The sequence below is a fragment of the Melospiza melodia genome, chromosome 5 (genome assembly GCF_035770615.1).
Source record: "Melospiza melodia melodia isolate bMelMel2 chromosome 5, bMelMel2.pri, whole genome shotgun sequence".
NCBI lineage: Eukaryota > Metazoa > Chordata > Aves > Passeriformes > Passerellidae > Melospiza > Melospiza melodia.
This window is the reverse complement of record NC_086198.1, coordinates 18,438,390-18,455,753: the sequence shown is the minus strand read 5'-3', so window position 1 is coordinate 18,455,753 and position 17,364 is coordinate 18,438,390.

Sequence of the window (17,364 nt, the reverse complement as noted above, 5' to 3'; positions counted from 1 at the left end):
CTTCACTCTAGCTCATCATCCTGCTGGAAACCCAATCAAGATAATTTTATTGAATTCTCATATTTTGCCACTTTTCCCATCACTTTTATATTGCACATTTATGCATTTCAACAAACAGAGCAGTTAGAGCAGGGGAACAAGGGAGGACAGTGCTTGCTGCCAACACCAATGAAAATGTGACGCTGAGAGTCTGAGCCCACTGCCAGTTCTGCTGCATGAAAGAGAGCAGGACTGAAACTCTGTGGAGGCAGGAAGCTGTGCCTTAGACAGCACTGTTCAGGAGAGAAGAATCAGCATCCAAAGTTGCCATGTCAGCACGACACTGCAGAACTGCCAGGGAAACAGGGTATGATGCCACTTGTCCTCATATGGGGAGAAAAGCCTCAGCCTTACCTCTGCAAAACATTGCAATGGGACTACACTGAATAGAAGAATTATTCAGGGGTGTTATATTTTGTCTGTTGCTTTTTAAATGAATGGTGTTTAGACATACAACAGCCTCTTCTCAGATAATACATTTATAATCTTCACAACTGTTAAGCTTGGTGGCTGGGAAATTACAGACAGGCCCAACACAGCAAAGTCCAGAAAAGTCCCACACACACAACCAGAAGCAGCAAGTTCTGATTATAGCACATAAAATAAGGGAGGTAAATGAAGGGGATCAAGGGACAAGCCTGAAAAACATATTTTATGTGTCATTGCAATGCACAACACATTTTTGTTTGGAAAAAAATAAGTAAAACAGCGACAAAACCTTATTTTTAGCATGGTAAAAATTGAGTTAAATGTCTAACTGGGGCGACAATTTCGGCACAAAAATGAAAAAAATCACACCTAAATAAAAGTCATCAACACCCATCATAAAAATATAACTAAGTGGATTCTCTTGCAAAATGAATTTGTACAGGTATTTCTTGGAGAGTAAGCCCCCAGTGCTGCAGCTACTCTAAGCTAAGAGCTGAAAAAACCAGAATGTCTCACAGAAGAGGCAATTGGTAATTTATTAGAGAAGACCAAATAAAGCACTGGGATGTATAGTTGTGTACTGGGCACACACACTGAAGCCTGTTGTAGCTGCATCTTTGACCTGCCACTATGGGCTTTGTCTCCAATTTAATAAAATAACTTTTAAAAAAACAGGTGACATGCTTGCAAGCAGGTCAAATAAGCTCATAGGAGTAGAAAGGTTGGTTTAATTTTTCAGGTTTCTCAGTGATGGCTTGAGCAGGTGTTCTCGTAGTGTCTCTTTTCAAACCTGGACCTGGCCTGTGCTGCTGCCAGCCAAGCTCTGCCAGAAGGATTATGCAAGGGAACAGAAGGCCAAATGACTGGGATGGGATTTCCCTATCTCTGCTATCCACACACATTTCTGTTTTCCTACCTGGAACATTTTATTTTGTTGGTGCCTGTGGTTGAGCAGAAAAGCTGAAGAGGCAAGTTATACCTTTGCATTTCCCACTGGCTTGAATGCCTGGATTGTGTTGCATGATCTCCGTAGGCTTCAGCCTCCAGAGATGAAAGTCCAAGAGAGACAACTCTGCAGAGGAGGGCTCTTCATGCCAATATTTAAAAGAAAAAAGGTTTGGGCTGAAATGAAAGCCCAAGGTACAAAACACCAAAGGTTTAGAGCCCTCCCTGAGCTTTGCAGCTCAAAACCAATGTGCTCTAAGCAAAACAGGTTTCAGTCTCTCCACCTCTGCTCACAGCCATTCATGTGTCTTAGGTAAACACTGCTCCAATATCACAATGACACACATTTACAACAATATGGAATTAAAAACTAAATTAAAGGAAGGGGAAGGGGAAGAACATGAAAAAAATAATGTTTTGGCACAGCACTGAAGATTGCTAAAAGTCTTTAATAATCGACAAGGCAGAAAGTCCTGGGGTCACAAGAAAACCCGGAAAGGATTCCTGGCTTCAGCCTACTATTGATCCATTACATAGCTCTGATAGTGACTTAACATCTTTATGTCTCTATTTACTTCCATGTGTGACAGCAGCTGCAATAACTTCAATTAAGGTTTGTAAAGGTTAATCACCTTATCAGGAACAATGCTGATGATACAGGACTGCAAAACCCAAAGTTTAGTTCGCTCAGTTTACTTATTTGGAGTTATCTCATTTTATTCCTTACTTGCCAGTGATTTTATCAGGGAATAAACCCCTATGATGGGCAGGACATATTCAGAGACCGATTTTGTGAAATATCAGGAAGAAATTAAAAGACACAACCACTGATCCATGACATGAGCAGTCTGGCTAGCATCTCCCAGGAAGCTTAAAGGTCTGTAAATATATTTTCAGTTGCCAAAAGATACTTCATACAACTAGAAGACTTTTGGTACCCATTGCTTAGTTTCTTCATTCTAGTCACAAAATAAGGCATGAAAGGAGTTCATCTGGAAAATGTGCTGCTAACACGCTCCAGTGGCTGGCTCTTGAGAACAAAGGTTTCTGTTCACAGTGCTTATAACCAGCTCTCAATTAAGTTAGCTTTCTTCTATTGTCTATTAGGCAAGACACAGAGCTCATAAATCATAAATAAACGAGACTATAAGGACAGACTATATTTTACACATTCATCTTTGAAGAACAGAATTTGAGTGCAGATGAGACCTACAAGTCTCTGAGACAGAACCAGATTCCCTTCCAAATTATGCCTCTATGCAAAAATAATCACAGCACTTAATGTTGCTTTCTTAACTCACAATTAAATGAGGACACACTTTTTTTGTCCAAATGGCAGTGAAATTACTTCCAGAGTAAGCTGAATTTGATCCAAGAAATTTTTTTTCTGACATTGATGTGTAAATATAACAAATATCTACAGGTAAGGAGTGCATCTACATTCTTTTGTCTAAAGTGCCTTAAACTACTTCCCAATTAATAGGAGAGGTTGGAGAGTTAATTGCAAGCACTGTAGGAAACTATTTGCCCAGAAATGCAAAAGGCTTCATATAAAATTCAGAAGACTTTTTCTTCATGCCTATTTTCTCATTTGCTTCATCCCAACAAGAATCCTCTTCTCTTTTTACTATACCAGCCTTACACTGTAAATCTTTTCTCAGTCTGGATTTGAGACCAGGGGGATGCGGGGATGTGACAGACTGGACAGCATGCAAAGAGAGAACTTCATATTGGAAACATTCCCTTCTCCCATAGTACAGTCAAAGCAACACAAACCTTCAGGTGCTTGCTGCTGGTACGCAGCTCCAGGTATATTTTTTCCTCACTTTATTTTGCTTCCAGCATCATAAAGTTGCCAAACATCTTCTTCCTCCTTGTCTCTCAAAAATTTTCCGGCCACTAACAATACTGCCTTCTGTATAAACTTGTTATTTTACATTCCAGAAGAACAGTCTACAAGAACAAATAGCAGCTGTTTATACTAGCACTTCTTCTGGAAATAATATGTGTGCATGCACATTATGCATCTATGAGTAAGGTTTTGTGTATATATATATATATATACACACACACACACATATTTGCACAAAAGCATACAGAAACATGTATACACGTGTTCCAAAGCAATTTATCTGTGAGGCAACCTCTCTATACTCAATAAATGTAATATGAAACAGAGAGAACTTTCATTGGACATATTTTTGAGATGAAAAAAATTTTATGAAGGGAGGGGAGCTTCAGAGACAAATACTAGCAGGGGAACCCTTTAAGAATATTTCATCATGCTGCTGTCATGGGAAAAATTTCTACAGATGGAAAAAGAAAGAAAAGGAAAAGCCAGTAAGATATCTGTAGGCCAGTGCTGGAAAAAAAGGAACTTCCATCTAAATACAAATCCTGAAAAACACAGACTTAAAAGTGGGGTTGACAAATTAGACTACATTAACAACAATGAAGCCCTCACTTAAGAGTCCAGGTCTTGATTGCATGCCACTCCTCAAACTGAGAAATTTTTACACCAAAACATCTTAAATGGATTAACCTGGTTTACCTATAGGTTTAATACTGTCAGAAATGGGTTTTTGTGGAAAACCTCACAGCTAAAAAGTGCATAAGAGAGCCTTGAAACATTGAATGCCTAGAGAGTGCCTGTAAACGAAAATAGCAAGGGTTCTTCACACAGGAAAATTGCTGGAAGCTACAACCACTTTGCAAACTTACCTGCAGTTGTTGTGGCAGAGCTTATCTTCCTTGCTAAAACTGGCAGCACAGTGTCTTAGGCATCAGACTTCATGGTCCTGAGCCTTCCTAAGCTAGAGGGGCTCTGCTCTGGGGGTGAGTGTGGGGCTGCAAGTCTGCACCTGCAATGGTGCTACAGGCTGCAGAGTACTGCTCTAGTGTCTCTGACCAGGGCTCCACATGGATTATTTAGCTCTTTGAAAACAAAATAATTTCTCAACATGTAAAACTACAGCACCTACAGAGGAATATTTGCCAGAAGACCCAAGATCTTCAAAATTGCCTAGAGGAAAATCTCTATTGTAGAGAAAATTTGTATTGTAGAGAAAATTTCTATTGTAGAAAATTTCTACTTGCTTTTCATCTCACTCCCTTACTACCTTCCCCAAAAAATGTGTCTGGAAAGAAACAAGACAGCTAACTTCTCTCATCTCCCTTCCCTAAGGCCATTGAGAGACTGCCCTCCCTCCTGCCTTGTTTCAAGGCAGGCTTCCAGGCCAATTGCTAGGGAGCTGAAAGTCAAAGATGGCAACTTTGGCATGTCCAGCAACAATCCTCCGTGCTTGCTGAATGGTGAATTACCTCCAGACAGTCCGTTCTTTCTTTCCTGTTTTTCCAGACTGGTTTCTATTCAATTAGCTGCTTTACACTTGCACAATAAACAGCTCCACAGCCTGCCCAATTACCGTGCTCACTTCTGCCATAACATTCGCCAGCCACACCTGCATTTTCTACCCCTGTGCTTTTGCCTTCTCTGCATGAATAGCACTTCATTTGCAGCATCTCCTTGCAGAGCAAGAGTGGCTTTTGGCTCGTTTTGGCTGACCATGACTTAGAGCAGGCTGCTCAAGGGAGAAGCTGAGCTATGGGCACGAAGGGCAGATCACACGGGGAGAAAGCGGTGACACATTCCAGCCCACGGGCAATGGGTTGTCTTAAGCAAGAGGCAAACAAGAAATAACAACAAGGAAGCAGAGAGTCCTACACTTCAAGCACCTTCTAAGTGCACAACAGAAGGACAGATGGGAGAAATCTCTGCCAGCCAATGGAGCATGCAGCAGTGCCTGTACATTTCCATACCATGCAAATGTTTGTGTGGAGATTGACACAATGCAGCTCCCAGTAGGGACTCGCTGAGGGCCTTAGAGCAGCAGCATTGCCTCATCTCACAGCCAAGAATCTCTCCCAGTGAGGATGCAGTGATGGCTTTCTTGAACTGGTTTAAGTTTTTTGACAATACACAAGTGTTGCCTTCATAAAAGCCTATGCAGCTCCTAATGGTGCATGATATCTGCCTCACCCCTACTGCTACTGAACAAAAAACATGCAGCAGCCCTTCAGCACCTGAGCTTTCCAGAAGATGATCAATAGACCACGGGAAGAGGTGCACCAGTTACTTAACAAGACCTAATTCCATTGGTCTGAAAAAATTTCCTGTTTCTCACAGCAGCAGGAAATTTAATTTTGCTCTGCCTATCTTCCAGAATTTTTTAAGTCTCATAATTTGTACAATAGCAGTGGAAAAAATAGTCTCATGACTCTGTTATCAGACCATTTTATGTAACATGTTTGCAGTGAATGATTAAACAAAAAGATTATTGCTTAGTAAGTTTTGAGTAGCTGCCCAGAAATCATGCATGCAGAGCCAAATACTACCGTTGATGTTGAAGCACTTTTAAAAGGATCAACTCAAGCAGACAGTGCCAAAATTCATCCTTTGAACAGGGAGGTGTGCTTGCCATTGAAATGTCAGTGACAAAGCCAACATTGATTTGAAACTTGACACAAAATGCACCAAGAACGTCATTCTCCTGCTGTTTTAGAGATCAGTGAGGGACAAATATGTGGCAATGAAGGTGGCGATGGCCACAGTTTGGGAAAAGGGGGATGTGCAAGTTCATGCCTTTGACAGCTCTCTTTGTGTTCCCTCTATGAAAATCGTAAACACTCACTAGGCTGCTCTGGAATAATTTATATCTGTAATGCTATGAGTGCTGTCAACAGAGATTTCATTATTTAAGTTTCAAATGGTCCCTGAGTTGCTGATTCCTTATCAATTTTCAGATCAACAGTTCTGTTATAAATATTTGGGCACACGCTATCAATCACAGAAGAATTGACAAGGTTCTCTACTATTTAAAAAATATGGAGGGGATTAGTGCCAGCTCACAAAATGCTGTGAAAAACAAAACCAAAATGAACTACAAATGCCATTGAGGATTTTATAACTAATTATCTTTATTAAATGATTTTGCAATTCTCTCAAGTCTAATGGAATGACTTGTCTGCACTTGTAAGTTAATTCTGACCAGGACAGAGTAAACATACTTTGCAATAACGGTTGCAGAATAACTCATGTGTGAAAACTTGTTCTGGAGTGAGTCTGCCTCATTCCATTTTAGATTAATTCACTCACTCTGAAAGGAAGAATTTGGGATCTGACACATATCAGAATTGAGATCTCTTTTTCAGATGTACTTGAGTTTGATATTTTCTCTAGCTATTCTTCCTTTTCCAGTAGGCTTTTTGATATACATTTAATTTAGCTCTGCAGTGAGGATAAAGGGAATAATAAAAGAGAAGGGAGTTCTCCTGGAGAATCTCTTATTGATTAATTCCTGCTGACATCCTTGAATTCTACAGCAGACATTGTAACTAATGTTCTTAGGGTATCTGTACCTTTAGGTTCAGAACTTCAGGACCACAGTACCCAAGACCCTTTTGTGCTTTGCACAGCAGACTCTGTCTCAGTAACTCTGAAAGGAGTAGGGAGAAGACCAGCTTGTACACTACAGCTGCACAATGAATGACCATGACATCCATTAACATTATTTTTAGAGATATCCATAGTTTTGCTCAAAATTTTGGTTGCCATAGTCTTCTAGAGACTCTGAACACAGCAATGATGACACTGGGAATCAGAATCAGTGGCTCTTTAGACTGTTTTACTCTTTTTGCCTGCAAGAGAGATTAGAAATTATTTGATGCTAATTTCCAGCACCATCTAGCAGGCCAGAACTGCTTACTCAATAACTTTTAACTCTTGTAGAATGGGATGGTCAGCCTCCTCCAATGGGGGTTATAAAGTCAAAAAGGAAATATTCCTTTGTGTATGCAGCCACTCTTTCTATTGGAAATGTTTGAACAAAAACATATATTAAAAGGAAACACAATAAAAATTCAAAATAGTGTCAATAGATGACTTCACATCATTCAAGCAGCCTGTATTTCTTTTCCTTGGCTCTAATTCTGACAGAGCTAAAAGCTGGTGCTCTGAACAAAATGGGAGATTGTATCCTAGCCCTGGATTAGCCAGGCAGGAAGCCCATGTTTCAGTACTGTGCTCTTGACCACAAAGCACACACCTGGGGTGAGGATTTGATGTGACAATTTTAGGCTGGCTACTGGCAGATCAAAACCAATGTGGCCACAAGCCACCCTGAGCTGATTCAGTACATAAACAGCTTACTAAATTTTGGGGACAGAGAGAGTGGAAGTTTATTTTGACAAATATTATGCTGGATGAGGCTTATACTGTCCTAGTGCAGATAGCATAGAGTCCATAAATTCTATGTGATGCTCTTTGGTGAATTTGACATAAATTCAGTCATCAAGTGTATTCATCTCATCTCTGTGGAGTCATGGCTCCAGAGCGCTCCAGAAGTGAGCAGAGGCAGTATCTGGTCCTGGATGATGTGCCCTGAGGCCAGCAGTTAGATCCCAGTCTGACACAGTGCCCAAAAAAGGCATCCAGTTCTCTGCAAAAACTGCAAGAATAAATCACCACACCAGGACTAAGGTGATCCTCAGATTGTGCTGGTGAAGAATACTGCTGCAGATGGTACCCAAAGCATGTTCACTGCTTTGAACGTGCCAAGGATGATGATTTTCAGTGCAAGACAATAAAATGATTGAAAAAGAAGAGATATAGCATCTCTGGAGGTGTCTCTACACTTCAGCAGCGGTACTGCATGTAAAATGGCCAGCAGCAAACAGTGCATTTTAAGGCACATAAAATCTCAGTGTGTGACAACAGTTACATCACTTACCTAGGTATGTTAGCACTTGAAACCCTGCATGGCTAGTAGGGAGCCACTGCAAGGAAATTCAAGTAACCTGTATGTGCTATCTGCATTTCACACAAAAATATCCAGCCCAAGCATGGTACAGACTGAACTCAGGGACACGGAATAACAGCAGGAGGTCTTCACTGGTGTTTCACTAATTTATAATATTCACTAAAATGCAATACATAGTAGGATAAATCTAAAAGAGAGATGAGATGTTTCAGATTATGAGAGATTATCTAAATTGCTTATGACTTCTGCAGAGAAATGTCTTTATTCATTCCTTGCCTGCATTAATTCCTTTCCTTCATGGACTGTTCATTTTTAAAACGCTGGGAAGCACTTTTTCTCAGGAATCTGAGCATTTCAAAGGTATGGAGCAACCTTGCAGAGTAAGAGAGATAGAGGGAAGAGTGTGCATATCCATCCTGAAACATGCATGCAAATATTTGAACTACACAGAGCTTTCCACATGAAAGGATGTATCAAACTTCTGCTTGTTCATCAGCTCTATTGAGCAAGTCTTAAATTTGTTAGGATGTATCATATTCCCAGCTGGTATAAATTGCTGGGGCATTTCTGGCCTCAGTGAAGTTGTGCAAGTCACAACAGCCCTGGATCAGTATCTCCATTCACAGTCCTTCAAACAACTGCATGGAACACGTAGTGTTTTACACCCAAAGTGCACAGACAGCCTGAAGCACAAACCCACAGTCCATCTGTTTGCAGCAGCTCACACGCTCTCAGGCTGTGCTATCTTGCACTAATCTAACAGAAAAATGAAGTATCAACACAATTTTTAAAAAAGGTTGAAAGAGTTATCAGTTTGGCTTGCAAACAAGCACCATGCCGAATCGACTTTTTTCCTTGCAATAATTTCCTTTGCTGCTCAAAACCTTTAAACAATTTATCTTTTCCCTCCAGTTTTCTCACCGTCAATGTAGCACAAGAGAACAATCTCTACTATTCTGTAGAATCTACTTGATTCATTCTTTGCTAGACAGAAATTACCAACAATTATGAGTTGAGATCTCCAATAATCACCATATTCTCAAAAAAAATTTGTAATGTATTAGAATATTTATTTGTTGTTTACTTTTCAGGTGTGTTCAAAAGCTTTATGTGAAACCACCACTTCAGAAATCTTTTTTCAGAAAAAAAAATCTAGTTCCATGGACATGGTCAAAGCAACACCTTTTGATGAAACACATTTTCAAAGAACCTAATCATATAAACATGTACATTTTAAAATCTGAGTAAAGAACTTCTCCAATGTGTTTTGCTTCATCTGTTAAATTTAGAACTGCTATTCCACATACCTATGATCAACTTGGAAAGCAAAAAACACCCTTGAGAGCCATAGCATTAGGCTAAGCCTCACTTCCTAAATCCCCCACACTCCTTGTCAAGCCCACACAGAATCTGCTGTAGGTGTCTGCTGCTCTCCACGACATTACTCCCTCCCAGTGCTGTTCAACGGGATCAAATATTTCTGTGCCCTCTCAGGCACCCAGCCCTCCTTGCATCAGCCCTCTGACAGGCCACCACAATGCCTCACATGCTCTGGAGCACGTGGCTTGTCAGGCAAAGTCACACCTGCTCAGCGCTGAGAGCTCCTCATGGTCACTCAAAGAAACCAAAGAGCCACCAGGAGAAACTCCTGGCTCCTATGAGGCCCTCAGGCCAGAGAGGCTGTCAGGATGGCAGGGGCTGCCTGGGAAAACACAACTGGCTCTGCTCTAAAAAAGCAGAAATTGTTTCACTGAAGCAACTGCTCCCTCCAAAACACCACAGCCTTGCAGGTAGCCACGGGGCCACCAGGCCTGGAGGTGGCCAGGGCACAGATTCTCCCCCACCATGGCCCCAGGACACTGGATGTTGTTTCAGGAGCTTCTGCTCTTTGCTCTGGGGTACCCCAAGCTCCCTCCTGGCAGGCTGATTCTCTTTTGCTTAGGCTGGTGAGGAGAAGAAGCTTCTTCAATGTGAACAACCACATTCACTGTCAGCAGTGCAGGAACAACCTGGCTCTTTTCAGCTGGAAATAAAGGCCAGATAACTTTTGGCTCTGTCTATTCTTAGCAGTGCCTGCAAACATTTCTGGGTAAAACAACTCAGCTGTCTCTCCTATTAAGTTCTCATGGTGTGTTGCACACATGATGATGGCCCACAGCTTTTTCCAAACTCTTCTGGATAAAATTAGGGAGTTGGTGCAAGTAGATCATTCCAAAGTGAGAAACTGGATGAACTCATCCTGCTCTTGGAGGCTAACATTGATGTGAGCCATTCTGGGTCACAGGAGGAGGTGACAAACGATTAGGACTTTTTGTATTTTAGTACAAAACTACAAGGTCATTTGCACCCTTCCATCTTTTACTATTGTTATTTCTGCTGCTTTTAACATTGAAAACATAAACCTTAAACCCTTCTGCAATTGCTGGTCTAACTTTACATGGAAATTTACAAGCTAGCACAGAAACACTTGTTTTTTTAAAATTACCTAAGTGAACCTGAGTCTCAGAAAAACGTGGATCTCAAAGCAACTTTGTTGGTTGAGACCATGTCTAATTTTACTATTAAGCAAATTATGCAACAGGATAACCTGCTTACTGTGTGGGTTGAGTCACCTTCACCCCGGGCTTTCACAGGAGGTGATATAACATCCTTGTAGGCTTACAGAATTAGTGCCTGTGCTTTGATTGTGTGGCAGGAACAATGTTGGACTGGAACATAGAGAGGATATCGCCTAAGCTCTGGGTATGTGATTTCTTTTTTCATACTGCAAAGCCCCCAGGCACAGGGAAAACAAACATAAAATGATGTGCAAGAAACCTACACATCATTTGTTTTCCCCAAAATTGTGCAGTAATCAGGATTTTTGGAGCACATATTAGACAGCTAGTAGCACCTGAAACAAGCAGTCTAAAATGTCTGACCTTGCTTTTTTACCCCTCCCCAGTTCATAAGTTTCTGAACCATCTTGGCACTGCAAAGGTTCAGTGATGCCTGTGCCCTTCAGGAACAGCAAGGTTTTGACCCCACTCATGCAAGAATTTCATGGAATCTGTGGTCACAAAACTGGCTCTTCTCCTGGCTTGTGTGTGATTCAGGGTAACCAGAGGGCAGAGGGAGCAGTGGCCAGCAGACAGACCCTGCAGAGGTGGTGGGAGCATGACCCAAACACTACTCCCCATGAGCAATCCTGTAGCTGTTTAGCTTCATTTAGCTGTTGCAAGTGCTTTTGCTTGATGTTTAATTTCTTACTGAACCTTGAGCGACCCGGTAGGACAAATTACATCAACCATGAGTAATCATTTGTTTGTAGCTAGTTACCAGGTAGCTGGTAGTCAATAATAAAAAAAGGCAAAACCACTCAATAAATACTCTTCACATGAATTTAAAGGGTGTCCTTTTTTGTGTCTTTGATGATTGAGGAAATTAATAAACAGCATGGAAAACATGAATACTATTGTGGAGCAGAGCTATAAATATATAAATTATTGTGCATGTGGATTTCTATCAGTTATGGTTTGTACCCACTGCTTGACCCTGTTTTGTCAGATTTACTCCAGAGCTGTCTCTGATCTCTCTTCCTGCTTTCTTGTTTTAAAACCAGTATCTGAATGCAACACTTTTTGTGGTGCGTCCTGAGGTACAGAATTACTATCTATCTATCTATCTATCTATCTATCTATCTATCTATCTATCTATCTATCTATCTATCTATCTATCTATCTATCTGCCTATCTATATGTCTCCCTGTCTGTCTACTCAAAGCTGTATTACTGTGACCCACGGTAACTCCAATTCCTTTCTCTATTGTTTCTTCAACTTAATTCTATTTATTTTCTATGCCTTTCAAATAAATGCTCCAATTTAGCTGGAAGGTTCAGGCATGAGGTAGGATGGAATGTAGTAATAAATCAAATCAGGTAACAATAACTGTATTTTCTGGTCCTTTACTCCTATGAATTTCCTCAAGGTTTTCAGGATAATATTAAATGTCTGCATCCCACTATTGAATTGCTTTATTAAGTTTCATTGAAAATCTCTGGGAAACTGTCATTTTTGTGTTTAGTTGTGTAGTACTTGGAACATCAAAATCCTAATCCTACAACTGCTATTAAAATAGAAAGAGCAATCACTGGTAAATGCCAGTCCCTGTAGTACACTGGCAAAGCCCAATCTGGTTTTGGATACCAAAATAAAAATAGAAATTGTGGTTTTAGACAAACACCATGGTTTCCTGGATTATCTAACTTGCATAGCATTTCTGCATATCACTGGGAAGCCCAATTCAGTACTGCATTAGGTTAGACATAAATTATAAAGGGATAATCAAACTTCAAAGCCCTTAAAGAAGAATTACTTAATTTGGTTCATGTGATCTAAAACAGTTTGCCTGATTTTAGGACAGGGTAGCTACATTCAGTCTCAATTCAGAATCATGGCAAGTCTCCTACAAAATACCCAGGAGTTTTCCCAGATACATGAAAACATTGGCAGCACTAGGACACCAGGAATGTAGTTACCAGGAGAGCAAGAGCCCATGTCTTGTCTGAAAAGAGTTATATAATAGTTCCATAAATACAGGGCAGAGGTACATCAACGGCCCTTATGCAGGAAGGACCTGCCAATAAAAATTCTGATCAAAACAGTTCCAAAACCATGCGCCCAGTTCCAGGCCCCCAGAGGCGTGTAGGACTGAAATGTGGTGAGCAGGACTCACTACAAAAATCCTGTTCTGTGCAGGAGTCTTTAAATGAGAGAGACATCCCTCTTAGCTGCCTTATTATTATGTTGGAACTACGACAAGTCTGTTTAAAGAATAGATTTTGCTTCAGAAATTGCTTTGTCAAACTAAACACATTTGTTCAAATTATCGGTTTCAATTTTTTTTACTAGATTTTGCAAGTCCAGTGTACATAAAAGAGATACACTTAAATAGAGAGACTGACCTTTTCACTCTGCAAGCAGAGGTTTCAACAAAGTCATACCTGATTACAAGTTTCAGAAGATTTCAAAAGTTTTGAAAGACTCTGAGGTATTTGTGAAACAGAACCTGCCGTTTTATGGCTTGTTCCGATGTTGACATGCACTGAGAGGCAAAGCAGGAGCTGGCACTCCAGCTAATCCAGCAAGCTGACTCAGAAGCATAGCTGGAGACTAACAGGACTGGCTCACACAGACTAACAGCTGATGGTCTTTTGGCCAATCTCCTTACTCTGGTGTCTTCTGTTTTCTTTTCAAATGTAAAGTGAGGCTTTCTAACCAACATTATTACTGCTGTGTTAAGTATCTATGTCTGCACCATTTATTTCCAGTACAATCTGCAATAGCAGTGTAAATATCCCAGTTACAGTTTCTCAGACAACATAAATAAGTTGTTGCCTTGCACAGAATTTTGCAGATAATGTTGAAGAGGAGATACCCATGACTCAAAGATGGCACCAAGGATATTTCACTTTCAATGAACCATGTTTCATTTAGAGGTTTCCTAAAAAAAATATACAGATTACTGACCCTCAAAGACCTGCTCCAAATGAAAGGAAATGTGCAGCAGTTTAACCAAAGGGCTGTTCAAATGAATTAAGACTGTATCAGAACAAGAACTTGGCCATTTTAATACACAGTTTTACATTAATGTAAACTGCTGGCACAATATTGATTCAACATGAGACACTATGAAATACTGCTGTCTAAAGTGAAGCATTTCCAAAATTATCATGAAAGTTCCAGAGTCTCTCCTGCTGCCAAATTAAATTAAATTTACTGCATTAACTTTATTTAAAAATATCTCTTCAGCTGGGGGAGAAGTTTGGAGCCAGCTGCCCTACCTCTCAGCACATGTAAGTGATAAGGACAGGTGAATCTACACTATACAGTAGCTTCGTATTTCTTCTCCTAGAATCCATGTCACTTTCTATTTTTGAGAGCTGAGTGTTTACTGGGCTATGCTTCATCCCCCTCCTTCCTCTGTACCCTAACCCTGTAACCCAAGATGCTGGTGGCCGTGTTGGGTGTGCAGTGCTCTGACCTTTTGTTCCTGGGCTTGGAAGCGCCTGGGTTTATCCGGCGAGGATTCTGGCTGGGTTACACCAACAACCTTTCCTGACAGGCCTGGTGAACTTCTCAACAGAAACAGAGAAGGACCACGGCTTACCTCGGTTCACAGAGCAGCAGAGCTGGGCTCCTGTTGGGCTAGGGTGGTGCTGGATGTCTCTGAAATTACCCTGGATACACATGGGCTGTGCAGGGAATTACCAGTTAGCCTTGGGGTGACTGACCCACAGGGGGTGTGGGCACTGAACTCACTGGCTGGGCACCTTTCTCCAGTCTTTATTCAGGCAAAATACTTAGTGAACTTCTTATTTCGCCCAGTAAAGACAGATCAAGCCCCTTGTGGAATCATCACATGAACTTGACGAGAAAAAGGTAATTTCCTAATTATTATGCTGCTGTACATCACTCCACATACACCTGACCCCAAAAAGACATCCAAAGAATGAATTTTATGGTAAATGGGAGGATGGCTGAGTTATTTTGTCATTCCCATCTGGAGGATGACCACCAAAACTGCCTGTGAGTTTTAGCTGTGTGTCAACTAAAGGATAAATCTGGAGCTAAAGCAGTGACCATTTGGTGACCTGGTTCACAGAATTAAAAATTGTTGGTGGAAACTTGACAAATGCTGCTATTTTTAGTAAAACCCTGGCTTTTGTATTGATTTAAAATCTTTCAGTCTGTCTAAAAGTAAAACCACAGATTTGCACCCTTTCTCCCGATTTCTGATGGGCATCTGAATTAATGTTTCCATATCTCCCTCATTTCAATTAAAAAACACATTATTTTCTATTTCAATTTTCTGTGACTATCCTCATCTGAAATATAAAAGGTTGTGTTCTTCTTCATATGCTACAACTCACAGAGGTGAGCACAATACACAGAAAAAAAAAAATCAGAAATATTCCTATCAACAGAAAAAAATCAGAAATGTTCCCATCAACTAGATAAACCACATTATTTTGAACCTCCTCTTTGCACAGCACTTGAGTTAATTTTGGCTTTGCCATACAGTAAAACTGTGCCTTACTGAATGGTTAGTTGCTGCTCAAAACAATGATTCCTCCCCCCCAGACCCCTGGCTGTCTTCCCACCCTTCCCCTTGGCCAGCAGGGGCACCCATCTGATGCAATGGAGAACCAAGTCAGGAAGCTCAGCTGGCAGAAAATCAATCACTCTTTTTTCATGGTTTAGTTTTCTGCTCTTATGGCTTGAACAACTCACTGAGGATTCAGAAAACTGCAGAATCACACTAAAAAAAGCAGCACACTCTTAGACTGGTTCAAACATTTTCTGAAAATTCACATTTACTATTTGCCAAGAGTAGAGCTTTTTCTGGTATGACTCGAAATACTTCTATCTTGCCACTTTTCCAGGTCTCGTACATCACCTCCGGATTTTGACAGGTCTGGAAAGCTCAGTGGACAAGACTCATATTCCTTCTAGCACATATCTCCATAATTTGCTTTCCCTCCGCCTCCAAAACACATTTAATTATTCTCAAGGCAATGCTAAATTTGAAGACTCTCATACATAACTTACTATAAAGCAAAATCAAATTATTTTGCCTTTCAGGTATTTTAATGAATTGCTAATAGTTTTCCCAAGCAAAACTCTTTATTCTTAATCATTACCCTCTTTTTAAACTCATCTCTTCTGCAAGGATTCAAAGTTCTTTTTCATAAAGCCACAAGCTATCAGTGGTCACTTGAAATACAACCATTTTCTGTATATTTCATAGCCATATTTCATAGCAAATGTGTTTGGTTTTTTTTTTTTTTTTTAATATGAGACACATCAGAGAGTTTTTATTTATTCTTAGAGAATTGGCTTTGATCAAGTGCTCCTGAGAGTAACTGCTGATCATTCTAGTATTTCCAGTGACCAGCTGATGGTCTGTCCCAAAATCACTACAAAATAGATGGCAGCAGGGGAAGCACAGTGGCAAGCTCTTGTTGAATTATGCTCCCTTCCCAGCTGAGCTGCCATTCCTAGGGTAGCTGTGAGAGGTAATAGACCTTTACATTTGGTTTGCCTGCCTGACCTGCCAGTTAACTGGTGGTTAACAGTTAATGCATTTCCCAACAGGGTTCTGTGATAAAGGAACCTGCTCATGGTTTCATAATGCATATTTCATTGCCCTTGCTGTCTTCTTCAGTTAAAAGTCTGTCTTTTCCTATTTACAAGAGGGTTATAAATCTTCACTGATTTTCATGCTCTGGAAAACAGTTGCTAATAAATAGCACAAATTGCAAGCCTTTTACCCACGTATGTGGCTGCTTTAGAGCTCAAAGTATCATCCTTGATAATGATGAGAAATGCTGGCCTGGCTTTTACATGTCTGATAAGTGTGCACAAGACAGCTGAGTGAATTAACAAACCAGGGCCAAAAGGCAAAGATCATGCATGGGACTAAGGTAGACAATGATCCTCCCTGAAACATGGTACTTGATCATTCATTTTGAAAAGGCACAATGACTTTGAAGCTCTGGCAGTATTTTCCATAGGGCTGAAATGTAAAGATGACAGATGTCCCGCTTGCTCACTATCTACTGTCACAGCAAATACAGTTTTCTTGTCACCACCTACAAATCCCAGGATACAGCTGCCTTTCCTCCCCCCCTCCCATTTATCCCTCCCTAACTCCACATTTCCTCACCACACCTGTTCTGCCAGAGCTCTCATCAGCTTCCCTCAGGATCACTGCCGCCATCCCTGATGAGTAGCAAGAGTTTCCTGAGCTCATCTCCAAAGCCCCTATCCTTCTCTTAATGGCTTATTATTGTCTTGCTGCTAACTGCAAGGAACTGAACACATATTTTTATACAATACAAGAAAAAAAGAATTAATTTCTTGGATAAATCTGGAAATGAATGGTGTTGCAGGGAAAACGTGTATTTGGGTCAGGATTTCACTGATGTGCTGCTGATTTTTATTGATATCAATAGGAATCTGTATAAGGATCTTAGTTCTCCTGTAAAGCTTAAAGCAGGGCAAGGAGATAACAACAACTAAATGATGCTCATAAAAAAAAGACAAGAAAATTATTACAACAACACTGGCAGAGATCATTTTGCGAACAGTC